Here is a 15,388-nt window from a genome sequence, read left to right as displayed (position 1 = left end):
TTTAAGAGAACAAATTAGACCCACAATCCATATTAAAGCCCAAATACAATATAGTTCCAAGGTAAAGATTAGATTTTTTTTTTTGTTTTTTGTTTTTTTGTTTTTTTAACTTTCTGTTGAAATTATAGAGTTTGATTTGATATAGTTTCAAACTATATGAATTAAAAAGCAATTTTCCCTAATAATGATCACCATTGTCATGCCAACTATATTTTATATGAATTTGTGCCCTAGTTATGCATCAAAACCCAGTTCAAAACCAATCCCAACAAAGCTTAAATAGCAACAATAATAATGAATAGAGAAAAATCTAATAGAGAAAAACTGAAGAAGCCACACTCAAATCAGAGTACATGCACAAGCCATACTTAACTCAAATTAAATGCAAAGGGAAAAAAAATTGAACTCAGCATTTACAAATTACCTTAATACATTTCTAATCCTTTAACTCTAAAGATGGATTGGGTTGACCTTCGACTATGGTAAGGGTTATGGTGAGAGTTTTGGGTGTGGGTTTGCGTTGCGCTTCGGCCTACAGGTAGAAATAAGAGAACTTCAAGATGCGAATTTGGCTTTGTCTACTCTGAACGGACTAAGGGAAGGAGACAGAATGGATTGAGGGTGGCTACTGATCAAACTAAGGAAAGGAGACAAACTGTTTTGGAGATGTTACATTCAAAATTGCAATTTATTCTGCATATAACTCGGTTTCTATATTGCCGAGTTCTAAACAGTTATGCGGGAATATTTTATTGCCCAAAAGCCACGCTGGATTACCAACATGGCAAGAACCTACCCAGAACTCGACTTCATAATAGTCGAGTTATTTAAGTAACTCGATTATTGGATGGCCGAGTATCGAAACAGGAGCACGCCCCTATATAGTTTGGAAACAGGGGCATAATGCCAAATATTTTGCCCAATAGGGGCAAAAGGCTAGAATCTTCTTATACCGGGTGTAACTTGAACTCATCTTATATATATATATATATATATATACTAGTCGCTAACCCGTGCGATGCACGGGATAGTTAAATAAAAATTAAATATATTTATTTTGTTCAAGATATTGACTTGAAAATATATGAAAATAAAAAAATTTATTCAAAATAAAAGTTCACATAAAAATAAAAATAAAAATAAACACAAACTTGTAGAAACCTAAAACAACATAATTTCAAAAGATCGCAAAAGTAATACATGTAAAATTTCATAAACATAGAAGAGTAGGTGTTATTAATGCTAGTTGAATGTTACTTTATGAACACCACCACAAGTTGAATAAGCAAATCTATCATTGTACATAGACATTTGTCAATTTACATAGTCCATATTTCTATGGTTTATGAACTGGTTCTGCAACTGTGTATGTGAAACTCATGAGATGTTTGTCTTCTTGTCCTCATTTCCTCCATGAAAGCAGGATCATAATTGAATTGAGTTATCTACTTTTTGTTGATGCTAAATCAAACCTTTCATACCTCTAGGAAATATCGACAACCCCTTCAATTAGAAAAATAGTCCCAGTAATTTAAAGCAAAATCATCAACACCCTTTTAAGTCAATTCTCAATGCATATGATGTTGTCAAGAGTCACCACATATGTTAGTAGTTCAGTGTAAAATTTTGAGAGAATGACCATAAGAGATCCCATGCATGCAATCTAATAATGTTGTAAAAATTTAAATATTTTTGCTTTCTTTCACTGACGATGTAATTTATTTGAGATTCTAATTTGAACTTGATTTCCTTCAGCAACCAAATAGAATTCTTCTTTTTTTTTGGGGGGGGGGGGGAGAAAAAAACAAAGCCCAAACAGCTATATAAAGAAGATGCCCAAATCCCAACCAAACTAAATAAAAACCTAAAACTATATGTATTCTATTACTACACTTTCTTAGTAACCAAACAGAAATCATTATTAAAAAAAATTGCAATGACACAAAAAGAGAGAAGGTTTAAAAGAAACCTCATATAATACCTGAAGGTACTCATCAGAATCCACTGGCAGCCCATGTAGAGAATACTTGTAGTCAACAACATTGCAAGGCTGCAAGCAATCTGCTATACAGATTAAGATCATTCCCCAAGAAAATTTTATCTAAAATGAGTGTGAGAGGAATGGGAAGAGACATAAATCATAAATTTGAACATCTTGTTTGGACTACATGATCTATATTATTAATTTAAAATTTCAAAGTTTCCTGGCTTTCATATGAAAGGTTGATAGAGCCACACATCAAGAAAGTTAGGATTTTGAACATAATAAAGAATTGTATCAATGTACTAAATAGTTCATCATCGTTGTGTAGAAAAACCATCAAATTTAAAAGGGATTAATTCTGAAACTATTGTATCAACATACCATCCACCTACCATATTTTGGGTTATCATCTCTAATCACCCTTTAAACAATATTCTCAATTTTGTGGTTGCCTATGCTTCTAGCCAACAAAAAATTATGTTTCCCACCATTAAACAATATTCTCAATTTTGCAAATATTCTTAAACCTACCAATTTCATTGAAGAAACCACAATACACTCTCAATAGTTCCATCACTATAAACAATACAACAAATTGAGCTATACAAAATCTTGATAACACAAATCTCATAAATGATGTAATGGCATATTACCGGAGGTAAAAAACAACAAATTTTTAATCCAAATGGATAGTCTATCTATAAGTTGGAGTATGTATATCTATAAGCCTATCCTAGTTCAATTGAAAAGGAATCTAAAATTTGGTGGAGGGCTCCTGAGTTGAACAATTGTATAGGATAAAACAGGAGAGAAAAGAAAATAAAAATAATGAGACAAAGTTTAGAAGAAAAAAAAAACATTTATATACAATACATTTTTAATTGATAAATAGTCATAAGAATCAAACATAGCTTACCTTGATTAAATCAACAATAGAGCATCACATTTCTTACCTATCTTCCTCCTTACAACTCTCCATGTATTATGGCTTCTAGAACTCATAGGAAATTTCATCAAACACCTTGTGTACATGTAAAAGAAACAACACTTAATGAAAGTGAACATTATTAAAAATGTCTATACTCAACTTTAAAATAGTGGCATAATAGTTATAAATCATTACAAAACTACAAATGTAACAGAAAAAATTCCAAAACATGTATCTATTAGTACTTCCAAATTTGCTATCTAAGCCCATATCTGACAGATCAAATAGCTTTAGTGAATTTCTCGAACGATTGGCTCAATCTAAAATACAAATAGATTGTACAGTAATAACCTTATCAATTGGGATGGTTCCCACTGTTCGTTTCAAAGATTCAACTTAAATTTATCAAGGAAAACCCAAGAAAAATCACAAAATTAACACTAAATGTATTATGACTTTGAGAAAAAAAAATAGTAATGAATTGCTAATGGTGATGATTTGGAAAAAAAAAAACTTTATAGGAAAAAAATAATATGAAGAAATTACGTGTGTATGCTTTGAAGCTACTACCATCTCTATCAAAATTTTAAGGGGAAAATATAATAAAATATATTGATAAAAGATAAGATATAAACTTCATAATTGATGTAACGGTTTCGTTAATGTCAAAGTGAAAAAATAATATTCACTACTAAACCAACTATTTTCATTGCAGAAACCAAAATACACACTCAGTTGTTCCACTACTATAAACCATACAACAAATTGAGCTACAGCAAATCTTGGTAACACAAAATCTCATAAAGGATGTAAAAGCATATTCCAAAAGGTAAATTTTTAATACATGTTTTCTTAAAGAATACAATCATATGAAACTTAAAAGCAAGTTCAAAGAATAGGTGTAGCACATGAAAGCTAGTCATTCGCTTTAAGTTGGAGAAACAAAATCCATCCTGGTTCAATTAAAAAAGCATAAGAAAAATGAGTGGAGTTCTTTAGACTATTTATATAAACCATTCATGCTATCCCTCATCCAAAATCATATATGGACCTTTTATATATCATACCTACATATCGAATCATAACAATTTTGTAACCAAGGGCCTATTATTAACATTCAATACTTTACCATCAGATCTGAAGCAAAAACCACAGCAGCCAATTCCAAATCATGAGTTTGGGTAATTTTTGTTCAAAATTATTTAATTGTCTAGAGGCACACATCTCAACCTGATTAAATCAGCAACATAGCATCACATTCTTTACTTATCTTCTTCCTTACCAATCTCCATGTAATATGACTCCTAGAATAACAAAAAAAAATTACACAGGAATTTTATCAAACAACTTATGTTCATGTAAGAGAGATGGGAATACTAAACACATCCAGACACAAACACACCATGAAATAAATCATTAAAAAAATCAAACCTACTTCTCAATATGGTAAATCCACAGACTAATAATCAATATAGTAAATTATTGTCACAATAGTGCAGCCAAAAAAAAAAAAAAAAACAATTGTACAATACTATCAACTATTACCAAAACTATCTAAATAAATGTTGTTTCCTACAATATAAACCTATCCCACCATCAATACCAATCCCAATATCTAACATATGAATCATAAAAGAATTTCAAATACACAATCTCAAAGAATTAGAAATTAAAATTCCTTATGAATTTCGAATTTAAATCCCCAAACTATACACTAAAATCAAGTTTTTAAGGGGTAGTCACATGAACCCAGATAAAAATTCACAAAATTAAATCCAAAAAAACTGAAGAATTATAAAGAGAGCAATAAAAATTCAGAATTATAAAGTGAGCAAAAAAATTTCAAAAGAGAGGAATGAAAGATAAAAATTTTTAGCCATGAGTTGCATGGTAACAAATAATCCCTAAAAAAACATTATTTATAATATAACATAGGGTTATGGATTCCTAATCAAATTTGGTTAGGGTTATGGATTCCTAATCAAAATATTATGAAATACCCAGATCAGAAAATTAAACATTTACATTTATTGGGAAAATTATAAAAATAAAATATGTTAATGGTATAAAATACCAGCAGTGGCGGTGCCTGATTTGATTTTCTCTTCAAGCTCTGTTGCGGTCCCATCGTCACCTTCGCTTCTGGAAAAACTCTCCGAAGGACCAAACCATATGGTTGGTGATGCCTTCTTTCTATCTCAGACCTAACCATGTGGGGATGACTTCTTGGCAGGATTGATTTTCAGTGTTGGGTTTTGGGGAAGGAGACGATAGAGAAATAGAGAAGAGAAAGGAACGGCAGAGGCTTCTTTTTGCGATATGTTTTTTTATTTTTTGGTGAGAAGAGAGAGGAACGGCGTTTTTTTATTTTTTGGTTTTTATCGGGTGTTTTTATTAGGTTTTAGAAAAGGTCTTTTTTTTTGTGCTTACTTTTTTATTTTTTTTTAGAATTTTTTTTTAATACTGTGCTGACGTGGAAAATTGTGGAAGCTTCAAAAGCTTCGGTTTTATATATATACTAGTCGCTAACCCGTGCGATGCACTGGAAAACTATTAGAAAATAATAAAGCATGCATATATTAAAAGACAATTTAAGTTCATGTGTGCTTGCAAGGGATACATACCTAAATAATTCTTGCGGTAGAAATAAAAGCCTTATCTTTGAGATAAAGAACTAATGTAAACAAACTAACCTTACATAAAACAAATTAAAAAAAAAAAAAAAAAAAAAACATAAAACTGATGTCACGGGAAATTCAGCCACATAGTAGTAATATATAAACCTCTTAAAACCTAAACCTAAACCTAAACGTAAGGACTAAATATTTATGCGCCTTCTCTTGCTTTCCTGATGTATTTGGTTAAAAACATAAAATTGATGTCACGGGAAATTCAACCACATAGTAGTAATATATAAATCTCTTAAAACCTAAACCTCAACGTAAGGACTAAATCTATACCGTGAGTTGTAGATCTTGAATGCTATACCGTGCGTTTAGGGCTTCCTACATTTGGAGAGAGAGAGAGTTTGCAGAAACCAAAGAAAATCTCTCTATAGCTTAAGAAACACAATATACTAAAATCAAAGAGATAAAATTTTCAGAGGACAAAATATTATAGATAATTTAAAAGAATTTTGGTTTAATTTTTGAAAACTGAATTGTAAATTGATTATATGAGTATTCAATGGTGAACAAAGTACTATGTATTAATTAATATATAAACAAAACTAACCTTACAAAAGCTGAACTTTATAAGCTGAACTTTAGGGCTTCCTACGTCTGGAGAGAGAGAGTTTGCAGAAACCGTGGCTTTATATTTCTTAACTTGAGAGAGAGGTAAGGTTGTTAGGGTTTTGTAGATCTTGAATGCTTTAGGGCTTCCTACGTCTGGAGAAAGAGAGAGTTTGCAGAAATCGTGGCTTTATATTTCTTAACTTGAGAGAGGGGTAAGGTTGTTAAGGTTTTGAGGAGTTATAATTTTTATTTATTTATTTATTTTTTAAATATTGTGCTGACGTGGAAAATTATGGTGCCAGCAAAGGCTTCGGTTTTATATATATATATAGATTATATTGATGAGAAGTTGATTGACGCTTGCAGAACCTAGTACCAGCTTTTTACAAAGTCAGTCCAAATTAATTATAATAATAATAATTAATTAATAAAAAACACCGAGCTAAATCAAAGGTTATGACAAAGATATTGTTTGTAGTTGTGGTATGGTGGTGGGATTGTTACAAATATGATACTTTGAGTCGGTGGAATGTATTAGATCGTTTCCAGCTGTTTAGGAATATTTCCATCCAATTTCCAAGAGTAAAAGTTTATTTCGCTTATTCTTTCTAAAGTTGTTTCCACCAAATTCTCCGTCTATTTTTTTTCCCTCTATTCTATTTAAATATTAAAAAAGTTAATTGAAATTTTAAGGGTATTAATTTATAAAATATTTTTAAAAATTTTTTATAAGAAAAGAAGAAAACAACTTTTTTTTTTGATAACTTCTTATATTTTGTTATGAAAGTGGTATAAAAAATTTCTTAAAATAGTCTATTAATAAATGACCTAAAAGCATCCATTGTGAGGGTTTTTTTTGTATTGTTGGGCCTTAACCCCTTTTGTCGCACAGTGACCTATTAATCTGGAGTAAGAGAGTTGAGACTGGCCTTGCTAGAACTGCGCTTCAAGTCAGCTTGTGCACAAGTCAGGCTTACCCAATGTAGACGTGTCCTGATGTGAGTGTTGTGAGCTGCACACAAGGTGTTGCACATAAAGTATGGTCACAGTAGGAGTAACTGTTACAGATATCACAGTAGGAATATACTACTGCAGGATAACTGATAATGAAAAAAGGTGCTAAATAAAGCTAACACCGTGAACAAAATTAACAGCGCTTGAGCAAAGTAAGCAAGCTTGTTTCTCAAAAATAAATAAATAATTCACCATACACGCATGGCTAGAGATCGTTGTCAGGTTAAAGAGAGGATTATAATTTTTAAAATAGCAAAATGTGATTTTCCAATTAATATGATCACACAGCTCAACCAGTGAGGATTATTAAATTCCTTGGAAGAGTTTGTGGAAACTAAAAATCCCTTCATTGCCAGTTTGCTAGAGGCTAGAGTGGTGTGGTTCGGCGCACACCCCTGGGTATACACACCATGTTGCTACCCAATTGTTGAAGAGATCTATGGGCTTGAAATAAAAAAACTAGTCAAGCAAATACAAAGACCCGCAAATGGATGTGAAGTCCCAAAAATGGGTGCAAAAAGCTATAAATGAGAAGGCCCCTATAAGAGGCTACAATAAAGCCGAAAGGAACTCATGAATGGTTGTAAAGGTCCAAAAAGTGCTTAATTTCCAAAAGCATTCCACAGGGTGGAAACATTTACAATTTTACCGAAAAGGGATGCAAATTACAAAATACCTATTTTATTCCTAACCGGACTTATTTGGGACCCTAATTTAAGCTTAATGAAAAAATATCTACCTCTAAATTCTTCAGAAGTAGTTTCTTTAAATGAAAAGAGTATCAACACAAAAGCCAAGACGTGCGCGTGTGCATATATATATATATATATATATATGAATATGAGTTTAAGGCATCCTCTGAAGCCTTTGTTGTTAAAGATGATAATCCATATAATTCCTATGATCAAACTCTTTTTGAACATAACTCAGTTGCAACTCCATCCTTAGTTGAAGACCGGTTTCCTATTTCAACTCTATAATTGCAAAAGATGATACTTGTTGGCACATATCGACGAAATTGCTAAAGCCAATTCTTACATCGCTATTGTTAGCACATTCCAACAAAGCTATTGAAGACCTACTGTTAATAGAAAAAAAGTCAAATTTACTGTTAACAATTCACTATTCACTATTCCATTAGTGTCTAATTTTGCCTATAAAAAGGCCACTTCCCTTCAGTTGTAATTAGAACTCAATTTTCTAAGTTTTTATATTCTCCCTAGATTCCCCTTGCTTTCTTGGTTTTTAATCTTGTAACCTCCATCCATTCCTACTTGGAAAAACTTGCTTCTACCTATATTTGCTATAAGTGTTTATTTAAATAACTTGTGATGTCCTACTATTTGCTATGAGTGTTTATTTAAATAACTTGCTTCTACCTATACATGATATTGTTTCATTTGTTTAAAAAGAAAAAGAAGAAAGAGAAGTAAGTGAATCAAAGAGATTTGATGAAATGTAAATTACATAGCAAAGCAATTTTCTCACGTTGTGGGGCTAAATAATTTTGCAGCAACTTGATAATAATATCATATGGCGCAGGTTAACAAAATGGACAAGTTCCTTGGCTCCACCCACAGATTTAGCAAAATGGAGTAATTCCATGATCCCAGCAAAGCCTTGGAGATCCTTGATCCCAGCAAAACTGAGGAGATCCTTTATTCCAGCAAGGTTAAGTATATCCTTAATTCCAGCAAAGTCTAGGAGATCCTTGACTCCAGGAAAGCAAAGCCTGGGAGATCCTTGATCCCAACAAAGCTGAGGAGTTCCTTTGTTCCAGCAAGGTTGAGTACATCCTTAATTCCAACAAAGTCTAGGAGATCCTTGACTCCAGGAAAGCAAAGTCTGGGAGATCCTTGATCCCAACAAAGCTGAGGAGATCCTTGATCCCAACAAAGTGAGGAGATCCTTTATTCCAGCAAGGCTGAGTACATTCTTAATTTCAGTAAAGTCTAAGAGATCCTTGACTCCAAGAAAGTAAAGCTTGGGAGATCCTTAATTCCAACAAGGCTAATTACACTCTTAATTTTAGCAAAGCCTAAAAGATTGTTAGTTCCAGCAAAGGCAAAGTATTTCCACGAATCCAGCAAAGTAAAATGGTTATAAAAAAAAAAAATGGAGGCATCCGGAAAATGGATAGAAGTTCCATAATAGCATCAAGAGAAGGTGGATCAAGCATAATTCAACAACCACCTCATGTCTTGGGGGCTAAAGCCTATTATGCAATGGACCTTAAATATATTTTGAAAAAAATCAGTAGAAACACTATATTGCAAGTCAGCAGCAAAATCAACATTATTGAAAGCTCAACAACTATACAGTGCATCTATCATTTCTTACAGCTCAATAATTGGGCTTACCTATGGAAATAATAGGATTTGGAGGAGATACAGACACCACTGGAGGACACCTACAACTAGCTTTAAAGGCCAACCATGACATCAGAAGTATTGCCTAATCCTCTCAATGTACCACTAGTACGTGAAAGAGGGATTGAATGGGAAGCCCACAAAAGTCACTGCCAATCTTAGTCCTTTCATCCAACACAAAGTAAAACTTTGTGAAAAATATATTTTATGGTGAATCGGCTCCAACTGGAGAATATCACATTGTTAGGATCTCGGGGGCTCCCATCTCTAGGATCCCGAGGGGCTCCCATCCCAGAAGAAGGAAGCAATACCCATGGTTTGAGGAATCCCTTGGACAGAAAAAATAGAAGGAGGAAGGCTAATTTACTGCTTATGAAGGTCCTGGAGAAACTTACGGATATGGAAAGGAAGGCATAAATCCTACCAAAGAAAAAACTAGAAGAAGTGAACTTGGGGGCTGGCCCAAGGAACCCAAGGCCAATCCTAATCAGCAATCAGTTATCAGTACAAAAAAAAAAATAATAAAATAAAAAAGATCGTTTTGGTGGAGCTCCTGGCCACCAGTTCACCAGTGAGAGCAACCTTAGATGACTCATAAAAGAAGATTCTTTCCATAAAGAATTTGTTCACAGCCAAGAAAGGATATTTTAGAAGATCCTCGGAGAAGAAAACAAATCCTCAACCCTTTAAAGAAAAGAAAAGAAATCAGTTCAGTAAGCCCACTTGAAAATAAGGGGCTACGAAGGAACTTTTTTTGAAGATTGAAAAATTCAATGGTCATGAACAAATTTTCTAAGTGGCATGGCCTAGGACTTGGGAAAAGGCAAATTTTCCATATACCTATCCTAGGACTTGAGCAAAACACAAATTTTCCAAGTGGCATGGCCTAGGACTTGGGAAAAGGCAAATTTTCCATGTACCTAGCCCAGGACTTGAGCAAAACAGAAATTTTCCAAGTGCCATGGCCTAGGACTTGGGAAAAGGAAAATTTTCCATGTACCTAGCCCAGGACTTGAGCAAAACAGAATTTTTTCCAAGTGACATGGCTTAGGACTTGGGAAAGGAAAAATTTTCTATGTACCTAGCCCAGGACTTGACCAAAACAAATTTTTCCAAGTAACATGGCCTAGGACTTGGTAAGAGCAAATTTTCCATGTACCGGGCCCAAGACTTGGCCTAGAACAATTTTTCTAAATACATGGCCCAGAAATTGGCCAAGAGCAAAAGTTTCCAAGTACGACCAAGAAAATGGTCAAAAGCAAAAGTTTATAGGTACAAGCTGTACCAGATCCTAGCAAAGGATGCAAATTGTAAGCAAGGCCTAACGAAGGGTACAAAAAGAAAGAGCCTCGAATGGGTATGAAAACCCAAAAGTCGGTGTATAAAGTCCACAAGATTGACCTCCTTGAAAGGAATTGGTTCAAGGGAGCGTAAGGAAGCAAGGAAGGCATAACTTAACAAAAATTCTAAGAGTACATCACTTGAAGCCACAAAAGCATGGATACTTTTGCAAGTCTCTATACAAAGAGATTAGTCAATGACATTGCAAACTAGCTAGCGACATTTCCCTTCTCCTTCAAGGTGCAAACTCACCAAAGGCTTGAAGGTATTTCGACTCAACAAAAGAAAGGTACCCTTTCGGTAAGCCCACTCATTAATACCATGTTTGAATATGTCAAAACACTGCAAAATGTTGTGCAAGAGGTATCACCCATGCACTAATGTTTTATTCATATAGATTAAAACGAAAATTCTAAAATTTTGGTCTTCTTACTTGACCAATTATCAAAAATCAAATTTGGAATTCTTGTGTGGTTGAAATCCTCACATGGTTTCATATACATGAAATAATTTTTATTGCTATATCTTATTTGGCAATTGGCTTTTCCAGTGCATACATTGGGGGCTAAGACAAGATTAAAAATCTTCCTTAGATATATCTTTCACTTGATGAAAATTAAGAAGTCTAGTGCAAACTTTATTGTACATAAGTTCAGCCACTGTTATTTTCTTTGGCTTATGAACTATATGGAATTTAGCAATTCAAACAACAATATAATTGGTGGCATGGTATGTGAATAATCTGCTGCAATCTGAAATATTATATAATCTCTCACAATTTGGAAAAAGAATGAGGCAAAGATCAAGAGCATCCACCAGAAGAGCAAGGTCTTTAGCTAAAGCAGGGCGCGGAGACATTCCTAAGCCTTCTAAGTCATGTCCTCAGGGAAGTTTCTATCTTCTAATACATTTTGAGAAGAATAGCTAACCTTGATTAGACTCTAAATCAGTATGTTTTTATGATTCAATGATTTATGATATCATGGTCCCATTGGTAAGTCACTATTCATGGACTAAAAATCTCATGGGGCAAACATCTTGATGTTATTCACCTTAGCCATAGCATGCATGTATTACAATGCATAGAATATCTTTGGCAAAGTTCATGGGGGGTCCCCTCATTCAACCTATTTTGTAAAACAAACAAAATCTTGTTGACAAAGTTATGCTATCTTATATTAAGATTTAATATGCATTCAACACAATTTTTGTATGCTACTTTCAAAAAAGCATATCCTAGAATTGCTAGCAAAAAAAAAAAATGTTAGTGCTAGAAATATACTTTTAGCATTAAATGTGATACCAATATAATTTGGTTATACATATATATCTGCATATATTATTGTTAGTTTGACAAAGTTGATTTATTAAATACCAATCTACAGCCTAATACTAATATGAAGGTGAATTCTAATCTTTCGCAACATGTTAGTTCATCCCATGATGGAAGTGTAGCAATTCCTTTGGAGTTTCCCTCAAGAATTATTTGGCCTACTCATTGGTTCTACAAACCAGGAAAGTGTCCAAAGACAATTTATTTTCTCACGCGTGGGCTACAGGTAACCCATGAGCTCGGGGGGCTAATGTTGAAGGCCATAATTTCACAAGAGAGCCCATTCCATGAAAAGTAAAGAAGGCCCAATTCAAGCAGCAAGAAGAATCAACATTAAGGCCCTATTTATGTTCAGATTTCCAGAAAAAGGCCATTAAATAATCCAGCAAAATCCAGAGAAAGAACTGGGCCGGGATACCCAGAGGCTGCCAGAGGCCCGGGATCCTCAGGTAATGCAGCACAGCTAATGTGGGATTGAGACAGCTCAAGAGAGGTACCACGAAATACAAGAAATGAAGAACAGAGATGTCCTTCTCAAGTACCCAGTGGTGCAGCAAAGAATCAGAAAGTATAGAGCCAACATTCATGAACAAAGGAGCTATACCACAAGGAACCAAGAATGAGAAAATCATAAGTAGAAGCGACTGGAAGGGAACTTTCAACCCAACAGTAAAAGATTCCAACTATTTGGGAATAATGACAGCAACGAAATACAACCGACAGCTGAGTTTGAAAAGTGAGAAACCTTGAAGGAAGAAAGATTGAAGGCTAGTTGCCCAAGGACGCCTCGGAATGGAAAGTTAGCAAGTGACTTTTAGAGAAATAGCACTAAAAGATGAAAACCATAAGAAAAAAGGGAAGTGACCAGCCCCTAAGCAACTGTCACAGCACGAGCTCTGAGGGACAAAAGAGAGAAATCACTAGTACCTCGGAGCCCTAGAAAACACACTAGAAAAAAGCACTCTCACACTATTTAGTCAAAAGCCTCTCTAATCTGTGAGATTATAATATAATCTCAAGTATTTGTTTTGCTATGACCCAATTACAATGTCATAAACACTTTGCTTATCTATGTAAGGAGGTCAGTTTTTCTTTGACTTTTTGGGTATTTTCTGATTATTTTTGAGAGTTTTTTCTACATATGATTGTGTAGATTGGATTTCTATGTGGGTTATGTTCTGTGTAAGTCTGTCTTTCTTGGGAAATTTCAGTTCCTTTTTTTTTTTCCTTAAACTTCTCTCTGCGATTTATCAGTTTTGAAAGATTTAAGTTTTGAAGACAAGCAATGAGTTTTACATTTTAAAAAATATATATTTAATTTTGACCAAAACGTTGAAGCAAACAGAATTTGTACTGCTTTATTTAATTAATTGGGTTGGTAGAGGAATTCTGTTGATGGGCTTTGTTGGTGATAGAATGAGATATTTGAAAGATCATTTTGAACAATTTAGAAACTACAAGATGGGAACAACCCAAATTTTGTGGTCGAGGTTTTGTCTATTTTAGAAGCTATGCCTTGAGCACTGTGACTCATGAGTATTTGTAATCTATGTAGTTAATTTAGAAAAAGTTTGTTTATTGATTTATTTTTTGTTTATGGGTAAAAGGAAATACTTTACTAATAGGAAAGATGTTTACTAATTTATTTATATATTTCACTCTTGTAGAGAATAGAAAATTGAGGCTTTAAAATAGGTAGATGTCCATGTTCATCAGTTTGAGTAGTAATACTAATGCCAAATATTTACCATTTTTTGTCCTTTATTCTCTATTGTCTCTTTCTGCATCATTATTGGTAGTATGTCTTGAGAAAGAATAGATTCTTTCAAACAATCCTGTGATCCTTTCACTTTGAGAGAGATAAATGTACACACATGGAAATGAATATTTCATTTTTTATGTTTTCTAGCAAACATAGTTTTAACTTTTAATGAGCATTTTGCCTCATAAAACTTTTGTTTTTCATGTAGACACTAAATACTGAATACTAAATTTGATGTTTGTGATGTTCTTTCGTGATCAGATTTGTATTACTAGAAGGGTCATTTTTTAATGTATGTTTCTTGAAGTTGTTCTCTTTGAATTTTGGATCTGTTTCTGTATTTAATTTAGTTTAGTGTAGTTGTTCATCTTTTCTTTGCGGGATCTCTTATTGTCACTCTCATATATAACAAAATTTTGGAGAAAACATCATTGTCTGATCCTTTAAGCAAAAATATAGATACTAATATAAAAGTGATTTGCACAATGAAGGCACCATTGTCATCTTTTATTCATGATGAGTTTCACTTTCATAGTTGTAGAACCTATTCACAATTATGGGGTGCCAATGCTGGATGGCACAATGGCAAAACAATAAGCCACATAGAGCAAACGGACGGAAGTCTATATACTTGAGGGTGGCGGATGCAGTAATAGATTTGCCACGAAGTGTTCATAAAAGAAATGTTCAACCTGTGTTGATGCAAAGGATAACTTCCACTCTTTTAAGTTTATGAAATTTTATATGTATTACTTTTGTGATCTATTGCCTTTATGAAGTTGTAGATATGTTTCTGCAAATATTGTGGTTTAAAATGTGACAAAATGTATTGTTTTAAATGTTGTAAACTAAAAAAAAAATGAGAAACCTTTAAATATTTGAATTGTTATTTTCAAATATGCCTTAGTGTTTTCCAAAAAAGTCCTACGCTTCTTTATAATAAAGGCATTCTCTTTGTTGGTGTAAAAGTAAAGCCTTTTTGGTTGCTATGCTAATCCAAAAGTACGCATTTGTAGTCTTTCAATTGCTATTAAAAGTGTGAGGAAAATTATTAAAATATAACAAGATGCTAACTTTTGTTTTTTGCTTGACTTTGTGATTCATTAGATTGATTAGAAAAGCTTTAAGAAATTAAAAAGCTTTTGTTGGTTTTTGAAGTGGTGCTTCAATTTTATTTGTGTCTACATAATTTCAAAATCATATAATTATGATACAATTTTGTCTCTGTTTTGATGAAATAAATTAAATTGAAGTATTTCACTATAGGTGCTAGAAAGCCATCTTCACATGGAATTGAAGTTGGTATTGTCATTTCAATTTTATCATTTTCTATCATGTCTGATACTTTGTACCTGATGGATGACATTTGGTGAGTTTGGATGGTTGTTTATTACGTAATCTAATGTTAAAAAATTTAGAGG

General features: G+C 33.2%; 1 long non-coding RNA gene across 4 annotated transcripts; it reads right to left on the bottom strand.

Moving 5' to 3' along the window:
• Nucleotides 1-1,208: 1,208 nt before the first annotated feature.
• Nucleotides 1,209-5,261, bottom strand: LOC126720513 (uncharacterized). Of its 4 annotated transcripts, XR_007653469.1 has the most exons (4): nt 4,987-5,261; nt 2,901-3,005; nt 1,982-2,061; nt 1,209-1,483 (listed from the first exon to the last, which is right to left on the bottom strand). It is a non-coding gene; the product is annotated as an uncharacterized LOC126720513 (long non-coding RNA). The 4 variants fall into 4 exon arrangements; XR_007653470.1 differs by having other exon boundaries at nt 1,209-1,503; nt 1,982-3,005; XR_007653468.1 differs by having other exon boundaries at nt 1,982-3,005.
• Between the last annotated feature and the right edge of the window lie 10,127 nt (nt 5,262-15,388).

Source organism: Quercus robur, chromosome 4 (genome assembly GCF_932294415.1).
Source record: "Quercus robur chromosome 4, dhQueRobu3.1, whole genome shotgun sequence".
NCBI lineage: Eukaryota > Viridiplantae > Streptophyta > Magnoliopsida > Fagales > Fagaceae > Quercus > Quercus robur.
This window is presented reverse-complemented; position numbering and strand designations above follow the sequence as displayed.